The following is an 11,563-nucleotide window of genomic DNA, read 5'->3' as shown; positions in this document are numbered from 1 at the left end:
TATCTCTCAGCTTCCCATCATTCCCATTTCATCCCTCAGCTTCCCATCATTCCCATTCCCCTGTATCCCTCAGCTTCCCATCATTCCCAATCCCCTGTATCCCTCAGCTTCCCATCATTCCCATTCCATTCCTCAGCTTCCCATCATTCCCATACCCCTGTATCCTCAGCTTCCCATCATTCCCAATCCATCCCTCAGCTTCCCATCATTCCCATTCCATCCTTCAGCTTCCCATCGTTCCCATTCCCCTGTATCCCTCAACTTCCCATTATTCCCATTCCCCTGTATCTCTCAGCTTCCCATCACTCCCAATCCCCTGAATCCCTCAATTTCCCATCATTCCCATTCCCCTGTATCCCTCAGCTTCCCATCATTCCCATTCCCCTGTATCCCTCAGCTTCCCATTATTCCCATTCCATCCCTCAGCTTCCCATCATTCCCATTCCCCTGTATCCCTCAACGTCCCATCATTCCCATTCCATCCCTCAGCTTCCCATCATTCCCAATCCCCTGTATCCCTCAATTTCCCATCATTCCCATTCCCCTGTATCTCTCAGCTTCCCATCATTCCCATTCCCAATCCCTTGTATCCCTCAGCTTCCCATCATTCCCAATCCATCCCTCAGCCCATCATTCCCATTCCATCCCTCAGCTTCCCATCTTTCCCATTCCCCTGTATCTCTCAGTTTCCCATCACTCCCAATCCCCTGAATCCCTCAATTTCCCATCATTCCCATTCCCCTGTATCCCTCAGCTTCCCATCACTCCCATTCCCCTGTATCGCTCAGCTTCCCATCACTCCCATTCCCCTGTATCCCTCAGCTTCCCATCATTCCCATTCCAACCCTCAGCCTCCCATCATTCCCATTCCCCTGTATCTCTCAGACTCCCATCATTCCCATTCCCCTGTATCCCTCAGCTTCCCATCATTCCCATTCCATCCCTCAGCCTCCCATCATTCCCATTCCCCTGTATCTCTCAGCTTCCCATCACTCCCAATCCCCTGTATCTCTCAGCTTCCCATCATTCCCAATCCCTTGTATCTCTCAGCTTCCCATCATTCCCATTTCATCCCATCATTCCCATTCCCCTGTATCCTTCAGCTTCCCATCATTCCCATTCCCCTGTATCTCTCAGCTTCCCATCACTCCCAATCCCCTGTTTCTCTCAGCTTCCCATCATTCCCAATCCCTTGTATCTCTCAGCTTCCCATTATTCCCATTCCATCCCTCAGCTTCCCATCATTCCCATTCCCCTGTATCCCTCAACTTCCCATCATTACCATTCCATCCCTCAGCTTCCCATCATTCCCAATCCCCTGTATCCCTCAATTTCCCATCATTCCCATTCCCCTGTATCTCTCAGCTTCCCATCATTCCCATTCCCAATCCCCTGTATCCCTCAGCTTCCCATCATTCCCAATCCATCCCTCAGCCCATCATTCCCATTCCCCTGTATCCCTCAACTTCCCATCATTCCCATTCCATCCCTCAGCTTCGAATCACTCCCAATCCCCTGTATCCCTCAGCTTCCCATCACTCCCATTCCCTTGTATCTCTCAGCTTCCCAACATTCCCATTTCATCCCTCAGCTTCCGATCATTCCCATTCCCCTGTATCCCTCAGCTTCCCATCATTCCCATTTTATCCCTCAGCTTCCCATCACTCCCATTCCCCTGTATCTCTCAGCTTCCCATCATTCCCATTTCATCCCTCAGCTTCCCATCATTCCCATTCCCCTGTATCCCTCAGCTTCCCATCATTCCCAATCCCCTGTATCCCTCAGCTTCCCATCACTCCCTATCCCCTGTATCTCTCAGCTTCCCATCACTCCCAATCCCCTGAATCCCTCAATTTCCCATCATTCCCATTCCCCTGTATCCCTCAGCTTCCCATCATTCCCATTCCATCCATCAGCCTCCCATCATTCCCATTCCCCTGTATCTCTCAGACTCCCATCACTCCCATTCCCCTGTATCCCTCAGCTTCCCATCATTCCCATTCCCCTGTATCCCTCAGCTTCCCATCACTTCTGTATCCCTCAGCTTCCCATCATTCCCATTCCCCTGTATCCCTCAGCTTCCCATCACTCCCTATCCCCTGTATCTCTCAGCTTCCCATCACTCCCAATCCCCTGAATCCCTCAATTTCCCATCATTCCCATTCCCCTGTATCCCTCAGCTTCCCATCATTCCCATTCCATCCATCAGCCTCCCATCATTCCCATTCCCCTGTATCTCTCAGACTCCCATCACTCCCATTCCCCTGTATCCCTCAGCTTCCCATCATTCCCATTCCCCTGTATCCCTCAGCTTCCCATCACTTCTGTATCCCTCAGCTTCCCATCATTCCCATTCCCCTGTATCTCTCAGCTTCCCATCACTCCCATTCCCCTGTATCCCTCAGCTTCCCCATCACTCCCATTCCATCCCTCAGCTTCGAATCACTCCCAATCCCCTGTATCCCTCAGCTTCCCATCACTCCCATTCCCCTGTATCTCTCAGCTTCCCAACATTCCCATTTCATCCCTCAGCTTCCGATCATTCCCATTCCCCTGTATCCCTCAGCTTCCCATCATTCCCATTTTATCCCTCAGCTTCCCATCACTCCCATTCCCCTGTATCTCTCAGCTTCCCATCATTCCCATTTCATCCCTCAGCTTCCCATCATTCCCATTCCCCTGTATCCCTCAGCTTCCCATCATTCCCAATCCCCTGTATCCCTCAGCTTCCCATCATTCCCATTCCATTCCTCAGCTTCCCATCATTCCCATTCCCCTGTATCCTCAGCTTCCCATCATTCCCATTCCATCCCTCAGCTTCCCATCATTCCCATTCCATCCTTCAGCTTCCCATCGTTCCCATTCCCCTGTATCCCTCCTTCCCATTATTCCCATTCCCCTGTATCTCTCAGCTTCCCATCACTCCCAATCCCCTGAATCCCTCAATTTCCCATCATTCCCATTCCCCTGTATCGCTCAGCTTCCCATCATTCCCATTCCCCTGTATCCCTCAGCTTCCCATTATTCCCATTCCATCCCTCAGCTTCCCATCATTCCCATTCGCCTGTATCCCTCAACTTCCCATCATTACCATTCCATCCCTCAGCTTCCCATCATTCCCAATCCCCTGTATCCCTCAATTTCCCATCATTCCCATTCCCCTGTATCTCTCAGCTTCCCAACATTCCCATTCCCAATCCCCTGTATCCCTCAGCTTCCCATCATTCCCAATCCATCCCTCAGCCCATCATTCCCATTCCCCTGTATCCCTCAACTTCCCATCATTCCCATTCCATCCCTCAGCTTCCCATCATTCCCATTCCCCTGTATCTCTCAGTTTCCCATCACTCCCAATCCCCTGAATCCCTCAATTTCCCATCATTCCCATTCCCCTGTATCCCTCAGCTTCCCATCACTCCCATTCCCCTGTATCCCTCAGCTTCCCATCACTCCCATTCCCCTGTATCCCTCAGCTTCCCATCATTCCCATTCCATCCCTCAGCCTCCCATTATTCCCATTCCCCTGTATCTCTCAGCTTCCCATCACTCCCAATCCCCTGTATCTCTCAGCTTCCCATCATTCCCAATCCCTTGTATCTCTCAGCTTCCCATCATTCCCATTTCATCCCATCATTCCCATTCCCCTGTATCCTTCAGCTTCCCATCATTCCCATTCCCCTGTATCTCTCAGCTTCCCATCACTCCCAATCCCCTGTATCTCTCAGCTTCCCATCATTCCCAATCCCTTGTATCTCTCAGCTTCCAATCATTCCCATTTCATCCCTCAGCTTCCCATCACTCCCATTCCCCTGTATCCCTCAGCTTCCCCATCACTCCCATTCCATCCCTCAGCTTCGAATCACTCCCAATCCCCTGTATCCCTCAGCTTCCCATCACTCCCATTCCCCTGTATCTCTCAGCTTCCCAACATTCCCATTTCATCCCTCAGCTTCCGATCATTCCCATTCCCCTGTATCCCTCAGCTTCCCATCATTCCCATTTTATCCCTCAGCTTCCCATCACTCCCATTCCCCTGTATCTCTCAGCTTCCCATCATTCCCATTTCATCCCTCAGCTTCCCATCATTCCCATTCCCCTGTATCCCTCAGCTTCCCATCATTCCCAATCCCCTGTATCCCTCAGCTTCCCATCATTCCCATTCCATTCCTCAGCTTCCCATCATTCCCATTCCCCTGTATCCTCAGCTTCCCATCATTCCCATTCCATCCCTCAGCTTCCCATCATTCCCATTCCATCCTTCAGCTTCCCATCGTTCCCAATCCCCTGAATCCCTCAATTTCCCATCATTCCCATTCCCCTGTATCCCTCAGCTTCCCATCACTCCCATTCCCCTGTATCCCTCAGCTTCCCATCACTCCCATTCCCCTGTATCCCTCAGCTTCCCATCATTCCCATTCCAACCCTCAGCCTCCCATCATTCCCATTCCCCTGTATCTCTCAGACTCCCATCATTCCCATTCCCCTGTATCCCTCAGCTTCCCATCATTCCCATTCCATCCCTCAGCCTCCCATCATTCCCATTCCCCTGTATCTCTCAGCTTCCCATCACTCCCAATCCCCTTTATCTCTCAGCTTCCCATCATTCCCAATCCCTTGTATCTCTCAGCTTCCCATCATTCCCATTTCATCCCATCATTCCCATTCCCCTGTATCCTTCAGCTTCCCATCATTCCCATTCCCGTATCTCTCAGCTTCCCATCACTCCCAATCCCCTGTATCTCTCAGCTTCCCATCATTCCCAATCCCTTGTATCTCTCAGCTTCCCATTATTCCCATTCCATCCCTCAGCTTCCCATCATTCCCATTCCCCTGTATCCCTCAACTTCCCATCATTACCATTCCATCCCTCAGCTTCCCATCATTCCCAATCCCCTGTATCCCTCAATTTCCCATCATTCCCATTCCCCTGTATCTCTTAGCTTCCCATCATTCCCATTCCCAATCCCCTGTATCCCTCAGCTTCCCATCATTCCCAATCCATCCCTCAGCCCATCATTCCCATTCCCCTGTATCCCTCAACTTCCCATCATTCCCATTCCATCCCTCAGCTTCCCATCATTCCCATTCCCCTGTATCTCTCAGTTTCCCATCACTCCCAATCCCCTGAATCCCTCAATTTCCCATCATTCCCATTCCCCTGTATCCCTCAGCTTCCCATCACTCCCATTCCCCTGTATCCCTCAGCTTCCCATCACTCCCATTCCCCTGTATCCCTCAGCTTCCCATCATTCCCATTCCATCCCTCAGCCTCCCATTATTCCCATTCCCCTGTATCTCTCAGCTTCCCATCACTCCCAATCCACTGTATCTCTCAGCTTCCCATCATTCCCAATCCCTTGTATCTCTCAGCTTCCCATCATTCCCATTTCATCCCATCATTCCCATTCCCCTGTATCCTTCAGCTTCCCATCATTCCCATTCCCCTGTATCTCTCAGCTTCCCATCACTCCCAATCCCCTGTATCTCTCAGCTTCCCATCATTCCCAATCCCTTGTATCTCCCAGCTTCCAATCATTCCCATTTCATCCCTCAGCTTCCCATCATTCCCATTCCCCTGTATCCCTCAGCTTCCCATCACTCCCAATCCCCTGAATCCCTCAATTTCCCATCATTCCCATTTCCCTGTATCCCTCAGCTTCCCATCATTCCCATTCCCCTTTATCTCTCAGACTCCCATCATTCCCATTCCCCTGTATCTCTCAGCTTCCCATCATTCCCATTCCCCTGTATCCCTCAGCTTCCCATCATTCCCATTCCCCTTTATCTCTCAGACTCCCATCATTCCCATTCCCCTGTATCCCTCAATTTCCCATCACTCCCAATCCCCTGTATCCCTCAGCTTCCCATCACTCCCAATCCCCTGTATCTCTCTGCTTCCCATCACTCCCAATCCCCTGAATCCCTCAATTTCCCATCATTCCCATTCCCCTGTATCCCTCAGCTTCCCATCATTCCCATTCCATCCATCAGCCTCCCATCATTCCCATTCCCCTGTATCTCTCAGACTCCCATCACTCCCATTCCCCTGTATCCCTCAGCTTCCCATCATTCCCATTCCCCTGTATCCCTCAGCTTCCCATCACTTCTGTATCCCTCAGCTTCCCATCATTCCCATTCCCCTGTATCTCTCAGCTTCCCATCACTCCCATTCCCCTGTATCCCTCAGCTTCCCCATCACTCCCATTCCATCCCTCAGCTTCGAATCACTCCCAATCCCCTGTATCCCTCAGCTTCGCATCACTCCCATTCCCCTGTATCTCTCAGCTTCCCAACATTCCCATTTCATCCCTCAGCTTCCGATCATTCCCATTACCCTGTATCCCTCAGCTTCCCATCATTCCCACTTTATCCCTCAGCTTCCCATCACTCCCATTCCCCTGTATCTCTCAGCTTCCCATCATTCCCATTTCATCCCTCAGCTTCCCATCATTCCCATTCCCCTGTATCCCTCAGCTTCCCATCACTCCCAATCCCCTGAATCCCTCAATTTCCCATCATTCCCATTCCCCTGTATCCCTCAGCTTCCCATCACTCCCATTCCCCTGTATCCCTCAGCTTCCCATCACTCCCATTCCCCTGTATCCCTCAGCTTCCCATCATTCCCATTCCAACCCTCAGCCTCCCATCATTCCCATTCCCCTGTATCTCTCAGACTCCCATCATTCCCATTCCCATGTATCCCTCAGCTTCCCATCATTCCCATTCCATCCCTCCGCCTCCCATCATTCCCATTCCCCTGTATCTCTCAGCTTCCCATCACTCCCAATCCCCTGTATCTCTCAGCTTCCCATCATTCCCAATCCCTTGTATCTCTCAGCTTCCCATCATTCCCATTTCATCCCATCATTCCCATTCCCCTGTATCCTTCAGCTTCCCATCATTCCCATTCCCCTGTATCTCTCAGCTTCCCATCACTCCCAATCCCCTGTATCTCTCAGCTTCCCATCATTCCCAATCCCTTGTATCTCTCAGCTTCCCATCATTCCCATTCCCCTGTATCCTTCAGCTTCCCATCATTCCCATTCCCCTGTATCCCTCAGATTCCCATCACTCCCAATCCCCTGAATCCCTCAATTTCCCATCATTCCCATTCCCCTGTATCTCTCAGCTTCCCATCACTCCCAATCCCCTGTATCTCTCAGCTTCCCATCATTCCCAATCCCTTGTATCTCTCAGCTTCCCATCATTCCCATTTCATCCCATCATTCCCATTCCCCTGTATCCTTCAGCTTCCCATCATTCCCATTCCCCTGTATCTCTCAGCTTCCCATCACTCCCAATCCCCTGTATCTCTCAGCTTCCCATCATTCCCAATCCCTTGTATCTCTCAGCTTCCCATTATTCCCATTCCATCCCTCTGCTTCCCATCATTCCCATTCCCCTGTATCCCTCAACTTCCCATCATTACCATTCCATCCCTCAGCTTCCCATCATTGCCAATCCCCTGTATCCCTCAATTTCCCATCATTCCCATTCCCCTGTATCTCTCAGCTTCCCATCATTCCCATTCCCAATCCCCTGTATCCCTCAGCTTCCCATCATTCCCAATCCATCCCTCAGCCCATCATTCCCATTCCCCTGTATCCCTCAACTTCCCATCATTCCCATTCCATCCCTCAGCTTCCCATCATTCCCATTCCCCTGTATCTCTCAGTTTCCCATCACTCCCAATCCCCTGAATCCCTCAATTTCCCATCATTCCCATTCCCCTGTATCCCTCAGCTTCCCATCACTCCCATTCCCCTGTATCCCTCAGCTTCCCATCACTCCCATTCCGCTGTATCCCTCAGCTTCCCATCATTCCCATTCCATCCCTCAGCCTCCCATTATTCCCATTCCCCTGTATCTCTCAGCTTCCCATCACTCCCAATCCCCTGTATCTCTCAGCTTCCCATCATTCCCAATCCCTTGTATCTCTCAGCTTCCCATCATTCCCATTTCATCCCATCATTCCCATTCCCCTGTATCCTTCAGCTTCCCATCATTCCCATTCCCCTGTATCTCTCAGCTTCCCATCACTCCCAATCCCCTGTATCTCTCAGCTTCCCATCATTCCCAATCCCTTGTATCTCTCAGCTTCCAATCATTCCCATTTCATCCCTCAGCTTCCCATCATTCCCATTCCCCTGTATCCCTCAGCTTCCCATCACTCCCAATCCCCTGAATCCCTCAATTTCCCATCATTCCCATTTCCCTGTATCCCTCAGCTTCCCATCATTCCCATTCCCCTTTATCTCTCAGACTCCCATCATTCCCATTCCCCTTTATCTCTCAGACTCCCATCATTCCCATTCCCCTGTATCTCTCAGCTTCCCATCATTCCCATTTTATCCCTCAGCTTCCCATCACTCCCATTCCCCTGTATCTCTCAGCTTCCCATCATTCCCATTTCATCCCTCAGCTTCCCATCATTCCCATTCCCCTGTATCCCTCAGCTTCCCATCACTCCCAATCCCCTGAATCCCTCAATTTCCCATCATTCCCATTCCCCTGTATCCCTCAGCTTCCCATCACTCCCATTCCCCTGTATCCCTCAGCTTCCCATCACTCCCATTCCCCTGTATCCCTCAGCTTCCCATCATTCCCATTCCAACCCTCAGCCTCCCATCATTCCCATTCCCCTGTATCTCTCAGACTCCCATCATTCCCATTCCCCTGTATCCCTCAGCTTCCCATCATTCCCATTCCATCCCTCAGCCTCCCATCATTCCCATTCCCCTGTATCTCTCAGCTTCCCATCACTCCCAATCCCCTGTATCTCTCAGCTTCCCATCATTCCCAATCCCTTGTATCTCTCAGCTTCCCATCATTCCCATTTCATCCCATCATTCCCATTCCCCTGTATCCTTCAGCTTCCCATCATTCCCATTCCCCTGTATCTCTCAGCTTCCCATCACTCCCAATCCCCTGTATCTCTCAGCTTCCCATCATTCCCAATCCCTTGTATCTCTCAGCTTCCCATCATTCGCATTTCATCCCTCAGGTTCCCATCATTCCCATTCCACTGTATCCCTCAGATTCCCATCACTCCCAATCCCCTGAATCCCTCAATTTCCCATCATTCCCATTTCCCTGTATCCCTCAGCTTCCCATCATTCCCATTCCCCTTTATCTCTCAGACTCCCATCATTCCCATTCCCCTGTATCTCTCAGCTTCCCATCATTCCCATTCCCCTGTATCCCTCAGCTTCCCATCATTCCCATTCCCCTTTATCTCTCACCCATCATTCCCATTCCCCTGTATCCCTCAATTTCCCATCACTCCCAATCCCCTGTATCCCTCAGCTTCCCATCACTCCCTATCCCCTGTATCTCTCAGCTTCCCATCACTCCCAATCCCCTGAATCCCTCAATTTCCCATCATTCCCATTCCCCTGTATCCCTCAGCTTCCCATCATTCCCATTCCCCTGTATCCCTCAGCTTCCCATTATTCCCATTCCATCCCTCAGCTTCCCATCATTCCCATTCCCCTGTATCCCTCAACTTCCCATCATTACCATTCCATCCCTCAGCTTCCCATCATTCCCAATCCCTTGTATCTCTCAGCTTCCCATCATTCCCATTTCATCCCTCAGCTTCCCATCATTCCCATTCCCCTGTATCCCTCAGCTTCCCATCACTCCCAATCCCCTGAATCCCTCAATTTCCCATCATTCCCATTTCCCTGTAACCCTCAGCTTCCCATCATTCCCATTCCCCTTTATCTCTCAGACTCCCATCATTCCCATTCCCCTGTATCTCTCAGCTTCCCATCATTCCCATTCCCCTGTATCCCTCAGCTTCCCATCATTCCCATTCCCCTTTATCTCTCAGACTCCCATCATTCCCATTCCCCTGTATCCCTCAATTTCCCATCACTCCCAATCCCCTGTATCCCTCAGCTTCCCATCACTCCCTATCCCCTGTATCTCTCAGCTTCGCATCACTCCCAATCCCCTGAATCCCTCAATTTCCCATCATTCCCATTCCCCTGTATCCCTCAGCTTCCCATCATTCCCATTCCATCCCTCAGCCTCCCATCATTCCCATTCCCCTGTATCTCTCAGACTCCCATCACTCCCATTCCCCTGTATCCCTCAGCTTCCCCATCACTCCCATTCCATCCCTCAGCTTCGAATCACTCCCAATCCCCTGTATCCCTCAGCTTCCCATCACTCCCATTCCCCTGTATCTCTCAGCTTCCCAACATTCCCATTTCATCCCTCAGCTTCCGATCCTTCCCATTCCCCTGTATCCCTCAGCTTCCCATCATTCCCATTTTATCCCTCAGCTTCCCATCACTCCCATTCCCCTGTATCTCTCAGCTTCCCATCATTCCCATTTCATCCCTCAGCTTCCCATCATTCCCATTCCCCTGTATCCCTCAGCTTCCCATCATTCCCAATCCCCTGTATCCCTCAGCTTCCCATCATTCCCATTCCATTCCTCAGCTTCCCATCATTCCCATTCCCCTGTATCCTCAGCTTCCCATCATTCCCATTCCATCCCTCAGCTTCCCATCATTCCCATTCCATCCTTCAGCTTCCCATCGTTCCCATTCCCCTGTATCCCTCAACTTCCCATTATTCCCATTCCCCTGTATCTCTCAGCTTCCCATCACCCCCAATCCCCTGAATCCCTCAATTTCCCATCATTCCCAATCCCCTGTATCCCTCAGCTTCCCATCATTCCCATTCCCCTGTATCCCTCAGCTTCCCATTATTCCCATTCCATCCCTCAGCTTCCCATCATTCCCATTCCCCTGTATCCCTCAACTTCCCATCATTACCATTCCATCCCTCAGCTTCCCATCATTCCCAATCCCCTGTATCCCTCAATTTCCCATCATTCCCATTCCCCTGTATCTCTCAGCTTCCCATCATTCCCATTCCCAATCCCCTGTATCCCTCAGCTTCCCATTATTCCCAATCCATCCCTCAGCCCATCATTCCCATTCCCCTGTATCCCTCAACTTCCCATTATTCCCAATCCATCCCTCAGCCCATCATTCCCATTCCCCTGTATCCCTCAACTTCCCATCATTCCCATTCCATCCCTCAGCTTCCCATCATTCCCATTCCATCCTTCAGCTTCCCATCGTTCCCATTCCCCTGTATCCCTCAACTTCCCATTATTCCCATTCCCCTGTATCTCTCAGCTTCCCATCACCCCCAATCCCCTGAATCCCTCAATTTCCCATCATTCCCAATCCCCTGTATCCCTCAGCTTCCCATCATTCCCATTCCCCTGTATCCCTCAGCTTCCCATTATTCCCATTCCATCCCTCAGCTTCCCATCATTCCCATTCCCCTGTATCCCTCAACTTCCCATCATTACCATTCCATCCCTCAGCTTCCCATCATTCCCATTTCCCTGTATCCCTCAGCTTCCCATCATTCCCATTCCCCTTTATCTCTCAGACTCCCATCATTCCCATTCCCCTGTATCTCTCAGCTTCCCATCATTCCCATTCCCCTGTATCCCTCAGCTTCCCATCATTCCCATTCCGCTTTATCTCTCAGACTCCCATCATTCCCATTCCCCTGTATCCCTCAATTTCCC

The sequence above is a fragment of the Hypanus sabinus genome, chromosome 17, assembly GCF_030144855.1.
Source record: "Hypanus sabinus isolate sHypSab1 chromosome 17, sHypSab1.hap1, whole genome shotgun sequence".
Classification (NCBI taxonomy): domain Eukaryota; kingdom Metazoa; phylum Chordata; class Chondrichthyes; order Myliobatiformes; family Dasyatidae; genus Hypanus; species Hypanus sabinus.
This window is presented reverse-complemented; position numbering follows the sequence as displayed.